Genomic DNA, 15,954 nt, shown 5'->3' with positions numbered 1-15,954 from the left:
CCGCCACGGGCCGATTAGATCGGACTTACCTGATGTCGTGAAAACCGCCACGGACTGATCCAGGGTGTCTACCAGTCGGGAATTCCGGGAAATTCGGGAAAAAGTCGGGGATTTTGAAAGGTCGGGAAAAGTCGTGAAAAAGTCATGAATTTCGGCCGAAAGTCGGGAATAATCTAACCTTTCAAAACTAGGGATGAACGGGTCCCAAAACTTTAAAACAAATTCTGGATCTTATATTCCTGATCATTGGGACGGGATTACATTGAAGGGGTGTGGGATGAATCGAAAATGCATCGGAATTCCAATTTGATTCAGTGATGATCAAAATAACAATTTGAATCATGGGCATTCAGTATCCATATACGTTATTGAATCAGTATCCAAATAAGTTTTTGAATCAGTATCCATACTTTATTGAATCAGTATCCATATACGTTTTTGATTCAGTATAAATATACGTTTTTGAATCAGTATCCATGTGTTATTGAATCAGTATCCAAATACGTTTTTGAATCAGTATCCATACATTTTTGAGTCAGTATCTATATACGTTATTGAATCAGTATCCAAATACGTTTTTGAATCAGTATCCATATACGTTATTGAATCATTATCCAAATACCTTTTTGAATCAGTGTCCATACGTTATTGAATCAGTATCCATATACGTAGTTGACTGTTACATTGATAGTGTTACTTTGACTATCAGTATCCATATAACTTATTGACATTATTCAAATGATTGACATTAATTATATAAGTTATTCACTGAGACATTGCTTAGCCATACAAGTTATTACCCTCCAAGTACATGGCATACACTGAAACATTGCTTAGCCATACAAGTTATTACCATCCAAGTACATGGCATACACTGAGACATTGCTTAGCCATACAAGTTATTGCCATCCACGTACATGGCATACACTGAGACATTGCTTAGCCATACAAGTTATTACCATCCAAGTACATGGCATACACTGAGACATTGCTTAGCCATACAAGTTATTGCCATCCACGTACATGGCATACACTGAGACATTGCTTAGCCATACGTTATTGCCATCCACGTACATGGCATACACTGAGACATTGCTTAGCCATACAAGTTATTACCATCCAAGTACATGGCATACACTGAGACATTGCTTAGCCATACAGGTTATTGCCATCCACGTACATGGCATACACTGAGACATTGCTTAGCCATACAGGTTATTGCCATCCACGTACATTTCATACACTGAGAAGACATTGCTTAGCCATACAGGTTATTGCCATCCACGTACATGGCATACACTGAGACATTGCTTAGCCATACAGGTTATTGCCATCCAAGTACATGGCATACACTGAGACATTGCTTAGCCATACAGGTTATTGCCATCCAAGTACATGGCATACACTGAGACATTGCTTAGCCATACAGGTTATTGCCATCCACGTACATGGCATACACTGAGACATTGCTTAGCCATACAGGTTATTGCCATCCACGTACATTTCATACACTGAGAAGACATTGCTTAGCCATACAGGTTATTGCCATCCAAGTACATGGCATACACTGAGAAGACATTGCTTAGCCATACAGGTTATTGCCATCCAAGTACATGGCATACACTGAGACATTGCTTAGCCATACAGGTTATTGCCATCCAAGTACATGGCATACACTGAGACATTGCTTAGCCATACAGGTTATTGCCATCCACGTACATGGCATACACTGAGACATTGCTTAGCCATACAGGTTATTGCCATCCACGTACATTTCATACACTGAGAAGACATTGCTTAGCCATACAGGTTATTGCCATCCACGTACATGGCATACACTGAGAAGACATTGCTTAGCCATACAGGTTATTGCCATCCAAGTACATGGCATACACTGAGACATTGCTTAGTCATACAGGTTATTGCCATCCACGTACATGGCATACACTGAGACATTGCTTAGCCATACAGGTTATTGCCATCCAAGTACATGGCATACACTGAGACATTGCTTAGCCATACAGGTTATTGCCATCCAAGTACATGGCATACACTGAGACATTGCTTCGCCATTCATGTTATTGCCATCCAAGTACATGGCATACACTGAGACATTGCTTCGCCATACAAGAAGTTATGTATACCTTGTAGTTCTGATTCTATCCTCTTATTTTATCAATGTAAACCAATTGAAAGATTCAGTATTTAAATCTTACAAAGGTTTTTATTTGTTTACACCCAAACATATCTTTATTTATAATCAATAAAATAAAATAGGTAACATGCTTAACAACATGATGCTGCAAGTAAAAATTATGAAATAGGCAAGAAGCTCACTGATATTTCCAGAAATACTGGTTCTTCTAATGTATGATTGAAAACAGATATTGTACTCCACTGACAAGTATGAATAGAAAAATTCCATGTTGCTTCGATTTTTTTAAATCGAATAGTTGCTTTGAATTGAAATGTTTTGCTGCTTCACACACCCCTACATTTAATACGGGATTTTCTCGGCATGTGATTTGTTTCGATCGTCAGTGATTTCGCTGTGTCGCGAGTGATCGCGAGACGGAAAAAGGTGTAGTAACATGGAGAACGGACCCAGTTTTTGTTCGGGATTTATATAAAAATGGTAATGAAAAGTCGGGAAAAAGTCGGGAATTCCATTTGAGAAATCTGGTAGACACCCTGTGATCTCATCGGCTCGCAAATTTGACGCGAAGACCGCTGCGGGCCGATATGATCGTCGCTGCAGTTCAGTGCGAGAAACGCCACGGGCCGATTAGATCGTATTTTCGTATTTTTATTACTGCGCGTTTATTTATAGACCGATTTCCATTAATTTAATGTCTTGTTAAAGGCATGGAATCACTATAAATGGCTGTTCTTTTTGTTTTTATTGTTAAAGTTAGTTTTTACAATATACTAACGTGTAAAGTTGTTTCGATCAAGTAGGCCGTGGCTTCGCGGCAAACGTCTTGGCGCCACTCTGTCTACGACACCTGACGTTGGCGGCATTTTGTCTATTGGCGGGATTTCTGTCATTGTCTTACTGTTTACTGCTGTATGTGGTCAGTGATGTTGTGATTTCGCCTTTTGTTAGTTATAACAAAGTTTTATGGTAATTTTTATATTGTGCTAGTGTTAGAAATGAGTAACAAAAGGTGCCCCGCTTCGCCCTTAAGTGAAAATACACTTGTGAACCAGATAGTTGCGAGTGGATACGATGTACTTAGTAAAATGAAGACCGTGATTCCCTTCTTTACGATATATCGTCTTCCGTCTCTGAAGACATTGTGGATGATACAGATGAAGATCCGTCAAATGATCCGGATCCGCAACAAACTCGTTTAGAATCCCTGTTATCTATGAACATGGATTGTCGGCGTAGGCCTATAGGTTTTGATATAAATTTACCTGGACCTTCAGGCGGTTTAGTGTCTCAACGATCTGAGGAAAATCAAACCATGGCATTAGAGAGGCCTCCAGATGTTGCAACGCATAGCAGTTCAGAGCAGGACGTCCCAGGCATTCCAGAGAATATGCAACGCATTGAAAATCGTTCGATCGTTCGAGGAAGAGGACAAGGTTCTAGCATTGGATGTGGACGTGGTTGTGTACGTGTACGTGGACGTGGACGTAATCAAAATAGACCTACAGGACCCAGAGTACCGGCACAAACTTCTGATTGTGAAAGTAGTGAGTGGGAGGAAATGGAAGATGGTCAAGATCCTGGCTATCCTGAAATGTTTCCTTTTTTGGAAATGGCCGGACCCTGAGATTGTCCCCCCCGAAACTCCAGCCCAATAGCTTACTTTTATATATTTTTTACCAATGTGTTGTTGAACACATTTGCGGTAGAAATTAACAAATATGCACAAGGGTATTTGAGTTCTCGTGAGGGTAATATAAGCCCCAGAAGCCGACTGTGATCTTGGGTAAACACAAGCGTGGAAGAAATGAAAGATTTCATTTCCTAATCCTAAACATAGGAATCATCAAAAAACCTACTGTCGAGAGTTACTGGTTTACCAGTTCTTCCCAATCTAACTCCTGGTTTGGCAAGTTACTCAGTCGAAACAGATTCAAAATTTTATTGAAGTTTTTTTATCTGGTTGACCCAAACACCCTCCCAAATCACAATGAGCCGAACTACGACCCATGTGGGCGTTTTCAACCGCTAATTGACCATTGCAACCGTCTTTTTCGCCTTTACTATATCCCTTATGAAATATTGTCAGTGGATGAATCCTTGGTGGGGACAAAAAAACGGATCGCCATGACACAGTACATCCCCAAAAAGAAACACCATTGTAGGGGCATAAAACTTTGGGTCCTGTGCGATGCTAACCAAATATTGCTCACAGTTTTACTGCTACAAGGGTGCTAGGTACAAAACCGACAGTGCAAGGAGATAAATATGGATTAGGGGCGACAATTGTGGTAAAACTACTCGAGATGGCAAATCTTCTGAACAAGGGCTATCACTTGTTTTAAGACAATTTTTTTGTTACAAAAAAATATTTGTACAGCAAATCTACATACCTAACCGGAACACAAAAGTTGGATCGCAAGGGTATTCCTCGCCAACTCAAAGGAAAGTACCCAGTTGGTAAAAAGGTTTATGTGAGGAAGGGAGCGGTTTTGCAGATGGCATTCCGGTAGAAAGCCACTAACAAATCTCAATTTATTCTACTGTCAACAAAATCTGTGGCAAGGAACGTAAGATATGCAATACAAAGATCTGGCAGGGTTGTGATCAAAAATAAACCGGACATCGTCTACCAATATAATAATGGAATAGGGGGAATAGACGGGACGGATCAAATGTTGTATACGTATTTGGATGAAAGAAGATGTATGAAACATTGGAAGAAGGTTATTTTTAATATATTCGGCCAAATGGTACTTAGTGGCCTATGTGTTATACAAACAAAACACTGACAAGCCTGTTTCCCGACTACAATTTCAAATCTCCATAATCGAGGCCCTGGCAGATGAATGGCTGACAGCCAAAATCGCGGCAAATGCTCATGGTGGTGATGGCGGCGGCGATGGTCCCAGAAACAAGAAAGGGTTTGGGGTGGAAAAACTCGAAGGACACAAGGAAAAAATATGCTGTGTATGTAGTGGCAAAAATAACCCGGAAGGCAAGAGAAGACGCAGCAGAACCGTATGTGTCAACTGCAAGGCCGGTTGCCATTTGGATTGTCTGCCCCGTCACAAGTGTCAACAATAGACATAATTGCCTTTGTGTATGTAAACATGTAAATATTAATCAATTTTTTTCATTTTACTCTTTAAAAACTAGTTGTGTGTTCCTTTAATTTGTGTGTGTGTCATTCAACTCCCTGGACATAGAAACATAGAAACTTCAACTCCAGGAATATTTTGGTGAGTTTCAGCAAGATAATTTTCAAAACTATTTAGAATTATAATTTAATTTTATAGTGCTATGAGGTAGGTTGTTTTTAACTGAAAAATATTTCTAGATGTAATAATTTCACGTAAAAAAACTGCAATGGCTAAATTGTTACAGAGCAATAATTGTACCTAGCAAATATTCCAAAAATGCCTTTTTGTGAAAAATACACCTTTTGTTTTTTTTAATAGTACAGGGTGATTCAAAATGAATGACCCAGTGTTAAAGCTTTATAACTTTCATACTATTAAACTTACCGCTATAAAATACACATCAAACGAAAAAGCGACTCAAAGAGTTTATGCCTTCCAAAGACACATCGTTTGACAAAATCGATCCAGCAGAACTGTAGATTTAATTGTACAAAGTTAAAAGTAATCTCCAACTTTTTTTACCACTAGAAATTTGGAGGTTACTTGACGTTTTTGCAAATAACTTTTAAATGGTGAGAAACCGACCAAAGTGGAAGGTAATATTCCAAAAGAGAATAAAATTTCCTACAATCTACTATTATGCATTTTTTGAAAATACTCTATAAATGTAGCCTATATTTGGCTTAAAATAAAAAAGTGTGAAATTTAACGTTTGCTATGTTTATGTCTTCATTCAAGACAGGGATTTTCAATTTTTTCTTATTTTGAGGCAATTTTTGGTACCTTTCTTGAGTATTTTCAAAAAATGCATGATAGTAGATTGTAGAAAATTTTATTCTCTTTCGGAATATTACCTTCCACTTTGGTCGGTTTCCTCACCATTTAAAAGTTATTTGCAAAAACGTCAAGTAACCTCCAAATTTCTAGTTGTAAAAAAAGTTGGAGATTACTTTTTAACTTTGTACAATTAAATCTACAGTTCTGCTTGATCGATTTTATTAAATGACGTGCCTTTGGAAGGCATAAACTCTTTGAGTTGCTTTTTCGTTTGATGTTTATTTTATAGCGGTAAGTTTAATAGTAAAAAAGTTATAAAGCGTTAAAACTGGGTCATTCATTTTGAATCACCCTGTATATCTTTATTTATGAATATTTCTTCTTTGAACTGTTGTTGTGGTCTCATAAGATAATTATGTTTCCGAAAATGTATAGTTTATGCATAAAAAAGTTATACATATACACGTTATGAAATTTCAAAATTGAAATTTTATAGTAAATTTACAATTTTTTAAAAACTTTTTCATATTAATAAAACTAAAAAGGGGTGTAAGCTTTCAAAACTATCTATATACACGTAGAGCAGTTAAAGACAAACAAAACAAAAAAAAATTAAAGGTCTAGCTATTATTTACTATTTATTATTAGTCGAGCTATGATCGTTTCAATAGATGTCGGCAAATTAGTGGATTTCGCCACGGCGATTCTCAGTCTTGTCGCCAGCTGTTGGGTTGGCGACCTTCAGACAGTCAGCTGATGTAGCGCTCCGCGGTCTTCGCGCGCAATGTTGCATATGTCCGTGGCGGTAAAAGGGTTAACTACCAATTACCTATAAGTATCAAACACCTATATAGGTCTATTTACCTATAATTACCAAATACATATCTATGCTATTAGTGTGTGGGTAAAAATTCACTATACATCAATACATTACCTAAACATACATACCATATCAAAATTCACTCCATATCAAATGTTGATTTTGATTGTGTAATTTTCGGTACTTTCCTGTTAAAGGGAACATTCATTATTATCAATGATTTTTTCGATATTTTGGTTTACCGATCCATTACATATTGACAACTGATCTTGTTTAGGCTAAAATAGTCTATTATATGGATTAAGAAATTAAACTGTTCTAAGCTAACCTAACATAACCAAACAAACTTGCTGTACTATTTAAAAATTCCTTTTGATAACAGAAAAGGCAAGTTAAACATGGAATGTTACACAGCAAGTTTGGTTAGTTATGTTAGGTTATTTTTTTTTTTAACAGTTTCATTTCATTATTGTTTTTTTGTTGATACTGAACAATATTTATCGTAGTTGTCAGCTGATATGTTTCAATTTGTTAATATCGATATATCGAGAAAAAAAATCATTGATAATAATGAATGTTCCCTTTAACAGGAAAGTACCTAATTTTCAATCTAGTGGCAGCAACATGACAACAATAGTTGATTGTATGTAACATAACCTAGAAAGATGTGAGTTTAGGACAAATAGCAATAGGCTGTACCCGGCTACAGTGAAATGTGTTTTAATTTTAAACTAAGAGTTTAATGTGGGATTTTATTTCAAGATAGTCCTACTACGTTTTTGTTTGATATTTTTAGTCTGTCAGAGACGAGTGACTTATATAATTCTTATACAGTAGAACCTCTTTAATCCGAACCCCCGTAATCCGAACGTCCACTAATCCGAACCCCTCATTGCTGTACTCTATACACAGTACAGCAGTTCTTTATTGTATACTGTATTTAATTTACAGTACGTTTTATTCACCATGTTTAACTACTGTATTAAATAAACACTGTATTTTACTTTATAAAACATTTGTTCACTTTCCCCAAAATAATGTTGATCAATTTTAGCCATTGTTGCGGGCTTAGCAGGTTCTTTACAATAAAACTTGGCGATTTCTTAATAACTATTTATTTACACTAATTATTATCTATTTACAAATATTACAATTACCTAACACCTAACTAACCCTATCTAAACCTAGCTAATGCCTATTCTAATTTACAACGTTTCTACTTACAGCTAGCCTCTACAGGATTTATCACTACTTCTGTTACAACACTGTCACTAGTGTCACTACACTGTATCTACACCGTCACTACACTGTCACTGCCACTAGCACTGGTCACTAACACCGACGGGCGCTTGCCGCGACGATTCTCGGAAGGCTCAACTCAACTCAACTGCCGTGTGCCGGAAGACGGTCCCTTATATAAGTTTACCGTGGAACATTCTGGAGACCCCTAGTAGCCTAGACAAAGGTGTTTACAGATCACCGTGGAAGCTTCTGGTGGATGTCAAAGACCCTATTGACGTAGTCCTTTGACATGGGTCTATTGTCTTTCGGAGAACCCCGTGTTGACAAACAACCCTTTTGAGACGGCGCCTGGCTATTGTTGCACTGGGCTCCTGACTTGTAACACTACCCCCTCCTTAAGACTGTTGTATAGCTATAAGAAAAACTCTGCCCCAGAACAGATTTCTCTCGAAGCTTGAGATCTTCTGGACCGACGTCTCCGGTCCCCCACGGGTTGAATACGCAGACCACAATGTCGATGCCAGTGTCCTCGAAAAGTTCCTGCACCATATTTTTTACAGTCTTCCATTCCAGTCCGTCGTAACCACATCCCAGCCTTGGAATAGCAAGCTTTTTGATTCCAATCCGAAGAAGTTTGTCTCGCAGGTCTTGCAGGCTTTTCTTCAACGATTCATAGGAGGGCTTCTGGCTTGACGCTTCCTTCGTAACGAGGTAGAACAAATGCTGTCCATTGCGCTTCAGGTGAAGGGTGGTGCCAATGGCGGGTCTCTGACGCTCAAGATCTTCAGTCCCTCCAAACTTTTTCCTGAAGACTGTGGCTATACCTCGCGACGCTCTCAGGTCTTCTGCTACGCAGTGGGCCAAGGCATAATCCACTGGCAAGGTGAAGAGGTCCTTATGTAACAGTTTCAATTCCGCCTTTTCACGTTTCTCGGGCACAAAGTCTCTTGGTTCGGTTGAGATGTTGCGAACTTGTTGTTCATCTTGTTGGCCGTGATCTCCTTTGTAGGGTGCAAGCCTGTTGAAATGGACTATTTTGGGTTTGCCATTTGGTTGCTTCTTAATCCGGTAGATGACATCATTTAGACGGGAAATAACTTCATAGGGTCCTTCCCATGAGTTCTGGAGTTTAGGTGAATATCCACGACGCCTTCGGGGATTATGTAGCCACACGAGGTCTCCAGGTGTGAACCCTCCTTTCTCTGCCTTCACGTCGTACCTCTCCTTCATCCTGTCACTTGCTCCAGATATGTTGCGACGAACTTTCTCATGTATCTCATCCATCCTCTTCCGCAGATCCGATACGTAGTCCTCGCCAACCACACATTCATCCGGCTTCAATCCATACTGCAGATCGCATGGAAGACGTAGCTCTCGCCCGAAAACTACGTTGGATTTTACTCCTCCAATGGCGGTATTGCTGGCATCCGTGTCTAGTACGAATCTTCCGTCTGGTCGTGGATAGCTCAATATGGGTGCGCTGCATAATTTGGCCTTCAGCTCTTCAAAAGATTTCTCGCAGTCGTTGTCCCAAACAAAGGTTCTCTTGTCTTCCGTCAATTTAGTTAGTGGTTTGGCAATATTAGCAAATCCTTTTACAAATCTTCTGTAGTAAGCGCACAGCCCAAGGAAGCTCCTAACTTGGTGTTTATCCTGAGGTATTGGCCAATCAGTGATAGCTCTGATCTTATCCGGATCCACAGATACTCCTTTGTCTGATACAACATGGCCGAGGTAATTAACCTGTTTGCGGAACAAGTTGCACTTCTTGGGGTTCAACTTGAGATTAGCCATCCGCAGTCGCATGAAGACATTCTCTAGGTTCTTCAGGTAGTCTTCGAAGGATTTTCCTAGGACGATAATGTCATCCAAGTATACCAGGCATGTTTCCCATGACAATCCCCTGAGGACGTTCTCCATGAGCCTTTCAAAAGTAGCAGGGGCATTGCAAAGTCCAAAATGCAGCACAGTGAATTGCCAAAGTCCTGTCCCAATAGAGAACGCTGTCTTCTCCTTGTCCTCAGAAGCGAGCCCGACCTGCCAGTAGCCACTTCTGAGGTCTAAGGTTGAGAATATTTGACATCCTCCCAGAGTGTCGAGAGTGTCATCAATCCTGGGTAGAGGGTAGCTGTCTTTCTTGGTGACATTGTTGAGAAGGCGGTAGTCTACGCAAAATCTTGTTGAGCCGTCTTTCTTTTTCACTAGTACCACAGGTGACACCCAAGGGCTGCTAGAAGGCTCGATGACACCATGCGCTTCCATCTCCTTTATGATTCTCTCGGCTTCGTCACGTTTTGCCAGTGAGAGTCGTCTAGGGGCCTGACGTATGGGTTTTGCATCTCCGGTGTCTATCTTGTGTTGTACTATATTCGTCCTTCCTCTAGGGCCACTTCCGTACTCAAAGACATCTTGCCATCTGGTAATAAAGTCCTTTATTTTTGCACTTTGTTGATGCGTCAGCTCCTGACAGGTGCTCTCCACGAAATCTTCTAGCTCCTTTGGTAATCCATTTGGAGATGGCGGGCATGATTTTAGTTGACGTACCACCGAATTAACAGCCACGCACGTTCCGATCGTTACTCCTCTTTTTATTGTAACAGGAAAACCATTCAAGTTCATCAGTTGCACTGGATTTTCATGTCCTAAGTTAAATAAGGATCTGGCGACAAAGACACCACGTCCAAGCTGGGATTCACTGTCACTTGCTGGCTCCAGCAGAACACTTTGCCCATTAGTCCAATCTCCTTCGACTGTGGCTTTAACGATGACCTGGCTGCGCGCTGGTAGCGTTGTGTCTTCCAGTAGAAGTATGCGTGCAGAGATATCTTTTCCACGCCGAAGTATGACATCTTCGTCTCCGAGAGTCACTAGTCCTCTTGACATGTCCAACTTCAGTCCGTACTTCACCATTATATCGGTTCCCAAAATCACGTCCTCGTCTATGTCGGCAACAAGTGCGCAGTGTTGATACACGCAGCCGCCGATGTGGAAGGTAGCAACCGTCTGCCCATAGACCTGAGCCAGCTGACCTGTAGCTGTATGTAGAGACCATGATGTTGGTGAAATATCTTCTGTCGACACAGTGTTTGGATTCAGGATGGTCATAGTCGCCCCGGTGTCCAGAAGACAGCTTTGGAAACGCCAGTTCACCTTTCCGTCGACGTAGAAACTGCTCGACTGACTTCCCAGTGAAGCAACTTTACCACTTTTCCTCGGGGCTTTCCAATCGCGGGCTGACGGTTGCCCCTTTCCATCAACCCTCCTTAGTTTTCCTGATTCGGTTCTGATGTGGTCGAAGGACATTTACTCCGGGGATGTCCCATCTGTCCGCAGCTCCAATAGCGTATCTGCCGGTGACGAGTTTTTAGTGCCTCCAGCACTCTCTTTACTAGCCTCCTCGATGTCCAGTGGAGTTGTAGGTTCTGCGTCTGCCACGCGGACTCGAGCCTGGCCCCTCACCGACTGTCGCACAGCCTCGAACTCCAGTGCCTGTGTCAGTGCGTCACTCAGGGTCTTTGGTCTGGCGAGCTTCACTGCCTGTTGAGTCTCAGGTTCACGTAGACCGTCTAGGAATTTATCCACCGCCAAACTCTCGTAGACATCATCCGTGACCCATGGATAGGCGTTTCTCACCAGGCGAGCAATGTCGGCTTCAAACTCCTGGAGTGACTCACTGGACTTCTGGATCCGGTTCCGCAGCTGTGATCGGTAGAGCTGGTCCATGTGTCGATGCCCAAAGCGCATGTCCAATCTCCTCACTAGTTCTGGGAAATTCTTCCGCTCCGCCATTGGCATAGCATGCAGAACAGCTAATGCATCGCCCCGTAGTGCAAGGCACAGTGCTGAAGCCTTTGTCTCCTCGGTCCACCCATGGACCATAGCCGCTGTCTCGAAGAGAAGCATGTAGTCCTCCCAGGGAGTTTAGCCATCGAAGTGAGGAACGATGTTCTGAGGGGCAACGGCAGCAATGGTGGGCGCTGGTTTGGAGATTGTATCTAGGGTGTTATCCTGCTGAAGTTCGCCAGTGCTAGCCGATGACGCAGGTGTGAAGCTCCCCGATGCAGCCATCTCCTGCCTAAGCTTATCAACTAACCTATCTTCTAGATTCTTTTCGATACAGTTAACTTTCTCATCAATTTCATTTATTCTACTTTCTAAACTATCAACTTTGCTAGAATATTCACCTAATTTGTTCAGCATTTTTGATTCTACATTTGACATTTTTGTCTCAATGCTAGCTTCTAAGTTTTTGCTATTTTCTGACATTTTAGACTCGATATTAGCTTCTAGGTTTTCTAACGTTTTACTAGTTTTCGACATTTTTGACTCTAGGTTCTTAAGCATTTTATTCATATCAGACGTTTCAAATAAAAAGTGATCTGGAGCTTCACCTGCATCAGTCAAAGCTTGTTTAAGGCGTGCCTGAAGGGCTGATTTAGTTCCATTGGTATCTAGATCACGTTCTTCTAATTCTCTTCTAAGATCAGCTACTTTTAATTCATCAAGTTTTACACCTTTAAAAGCCATTTTCTACCAAACAATTACAATTATTTTTACAATAAATTGTTATTTTTCAGATAATACAAGTTCAACAATAACAATAAATTAATTTTTCTGTACACAAATTTACGACACAAACTACTAATATGTAACAAAAATCCTGATTCTTTACTGAAATATAACCCAATATTTTACAATAAAAATCGCCAAAATAATGCCGCTTTCTGACACCAATTGTTGCGGGCTTAGCAGGTTCTTTACAATAAAACTTGGCGATTTCTTAATAACTATTTATTTACACTAATTATTATCTATTTACAAATATTACAATTACCTAACACCTAACTAACCCTATCTAAACCTAGCTAATGCCTATTCTAATTTACAACGTTTCTACTTACAGCTAGCCTCTACAGGATTTATCACTACTTCTGTTACAACACTGTCACTAGTGTCACTACACTGTATCTACACCGTCACTACACTGTCACTGCCACTAGCACTGGTCACTAACACCGACAGGCGCTTGCCGCGACGATTCTCGGAAGGCTCAACTCAACTCAACTGCCGTGTGTCGGAAGACGGTCCCTTATATAAGTTTACCGTGGAATATTCTGGAGACCCCTAGTAGCCTAGACAAAGGTGTTTACAGATCACCGTGGAAGCTTCTGGTGGATGTCAAAGACCCTATTGACGTAGTCCGTTGACATGGGTCTATTGTCTTTCGGAGAACCCCGTGTTGACAAACAACCCTTTTGAGACGGCGCCTGGCTATTGTTGCGCGGGGCTCCTGACTTGTAACACCATGTTTTAGCTATTGTTATGTAAAAACAACAATATGTTCTGTAATCCGAACTATTCAATAGTCCGAACTACCCCTGGTCCCAATTAGTTCGGATTAAAGAGGTTCTACTGGAAATGTAATGAGTGAAGAGGATAAGAATAAGAATAAGAATAAGAATATTTTATTTCCATTGATCTGTTTGTACAGAGATAGGACAAGTCAATTTGTTATACAATGTTATACAAATGTAACATATAGCAAATAAAAATAAAGCAAGACATTAATGTAATAAAAAGAAATACAAACTTGTGTATTTAAAAACTCCTCAAGTTTATAAAAGGGATTTTCTACCAGCCAGGTGTACAATACAGATTTAAACCTGTTTAAACTAACCTCTCTTGCATTCTCAGGCAGCTTATTAAAAAAGTAAATGCAATTTAGTTTAAAAGAAGTTTTAGTTTTGGTAAGCCTATGTGGTACTATATCCAAATTCCCCCTCCCCCTGGTATTATGATTATGAATATTTTGCCTACAACTACCAAAATTTTTTTAAACTCTCTTCTTTTACAAACTATATTTCTCGCTATATAATAGTCCCTCAATACTATTTTATATATATGAAAATGAATCCTCAGAATCTCCATCTTTCTAAAAGTATAATATAAGTCTCAGCTTGAACTGTACTCGCCATTAATAGTTACGGCAGCAGGAACAATGACCGCGACACGTTTTGCGCCTTTGTTTGTGTTATGTTTATTGGATCTGAGGATTGTATAGCTGTTAAGTTATGTACCGCAATAGTTTCATTATACAGAAGTACTATTTACCTATAGTGTACTACTCTCAAAAGTTGTCAATTAAAAAAATAGTGGTTCTAAACAACAACAAAAACCATTATACTCCTGATTATACTTATCGTAAATTTAAAAAATATAATTTTTAGTAACTTGTTGTCAATTTCCGTGAAACTACTACATAATCTATTTGTAGAATGCATTTCTCTGCAAAGTTTGACATGTCTTACGTATTCATATGACTTTAGGTTCTCGAGATATAAGCTATTTTGTGCGCGGCGGCCCCCCAACTTCACCCCCTCCCCCCCCATGTTATTAACCAACTAGAAATGCGACAACATCGATTTTCTTCATCTACTAGGTACCCATAGCAACAATCAAAAGTCAAATTTCGTTACACTTTTATGCATGCTCAAACCCCCTCAGCGCCTCGACTATAGTACGAAACATATTTAAGTTTGTTTTAGCATAAACCAGAACTTGATAGCTCTAGTACCCCTAACCTTCAAACTTAAGACAGCACTTCATTCCAAGTGATTATTTTAAAATACCTTATTGCATATTGATGTTTTTAAATTATGATACATGTCATTTAAGTTATCTGTTTTATAAATTAATTGATTTTTACAAATTTTGTGTCTTTATTGAATTGAAATCATTCTTATCATCGAATCAATACTTGCCTTTTTGGTTTCTCAAATACAGTTTTATTGAAAAAATGGCCTTTTAAAGAAAATAAAATAAGGTGAAAATTACTAATAAAATTATATTTAATCTTAACTTACTCTACATCCTAACATTAAATTGCATTTTAAAAAAGGTTTTTGACTAGGCCTGATTAACTATTATCTGTGACTACGTTTATTTATAATAGAAAAAAGCTCGGCTCGGTAAAAGCTCGGTTCGGGCTCGACTCGATTGAAAATCTCAGGCTCGCACACCTCTAATTTATAATAGCTTTCTTTACAAAGGGGGACTTAAATGATAATAAGAAAAGAACTATAGAGTTCATTAAATGTTGTACAATCCTAAAACACACTGTAAAGCTGTGTAAATATTATTAAATTTTCTACTAGGCACAAAAATATGGAAAACTGTTCTTTTAATTTAGTTGAAGCTCATAAATTCTTAGGGGTTTACGTAGATGACACAGTTAAATGGGATTCACATTTGAATTATTTACATAACAAAATTAGGTCGATATCATCTTTATTCATACATTTAAGGGACTGTGTTTCTATTGAGACTCTTAAAGTAAGTTTATCATGCTTATGTGGAGTCAGTGTTAAGATATAGCAAAATTTTATGGGGTCAAGCTACTGGTATTAAAACTTTATTCAGGTTACAAAAACGTATTATTTGCATTATCACCAACTCTCATCCACGCAGTTCTTGTAAGAAACATTTTCAAAATTTAAGAACTCATACATTAACGGGGTTGTATATTCTAGAATTATTAAATTACATACATTCAGTTAAAAATGAGCTACCGGAAACAATACATTTTAATCACAGGTATGAAACCCGAAATGAAAATATATTTAGACTCTCCAGACACCGTTTGACCCTATATGAAAAATCTCCATTGTATGCTGGGCTGAGATTGTACAATGTGCTTCCGCCATGCTACAAGTCATTAAGCAAAACCAAATTTAAAGATACAATAGATAATTTACTTATTGACAAGGCTTTTTACTTAATTGAAGATTTTTACAGAACTACAATTTATAAATTTTTTG

At 39.1% G+C, this 15,954-nt stretch overlaps 1 protein-coding gene across 1 annotated transcript in view; it reads left to right on the top strand.

Annotated features, from left to right (window-relative positions):
* The window catches only part of LOC128982549 (eukaryotic initiation factor 4A-III), a 100,760-nt gene that overhangs the window by 32,691 nt on the left and 52,115 nt on the right, over window positions 1-15,954 (top strand). The window lies entirely within an intron of this gene.

The sequence above is a fragment of the Macrosteles quadrilineatus genome, unplaced genomic scaffold (assembly GCF_028750875.1).
Source record: "Macrosteles quadrilineatus isolate MER2022 unplaced genomic scaffold, UCM_ALF_1.0 Scaffold_1__1_contigs__length_201487025, whole genome shotgun sequence".
Taxonomy (NCBI): domain Eukaryota; kingdom Metazoa; phylum Arthropoda; class Insecta; order Hemiptera; family Cicadellidae; genus Macrosteles; species Macrosteles quadrilineatus.
The sequence above is the reverse complement of the archived record's forward strand: the minus strand, read 5'-3'. Positions and strand labels throughout refer to the sequence as shown.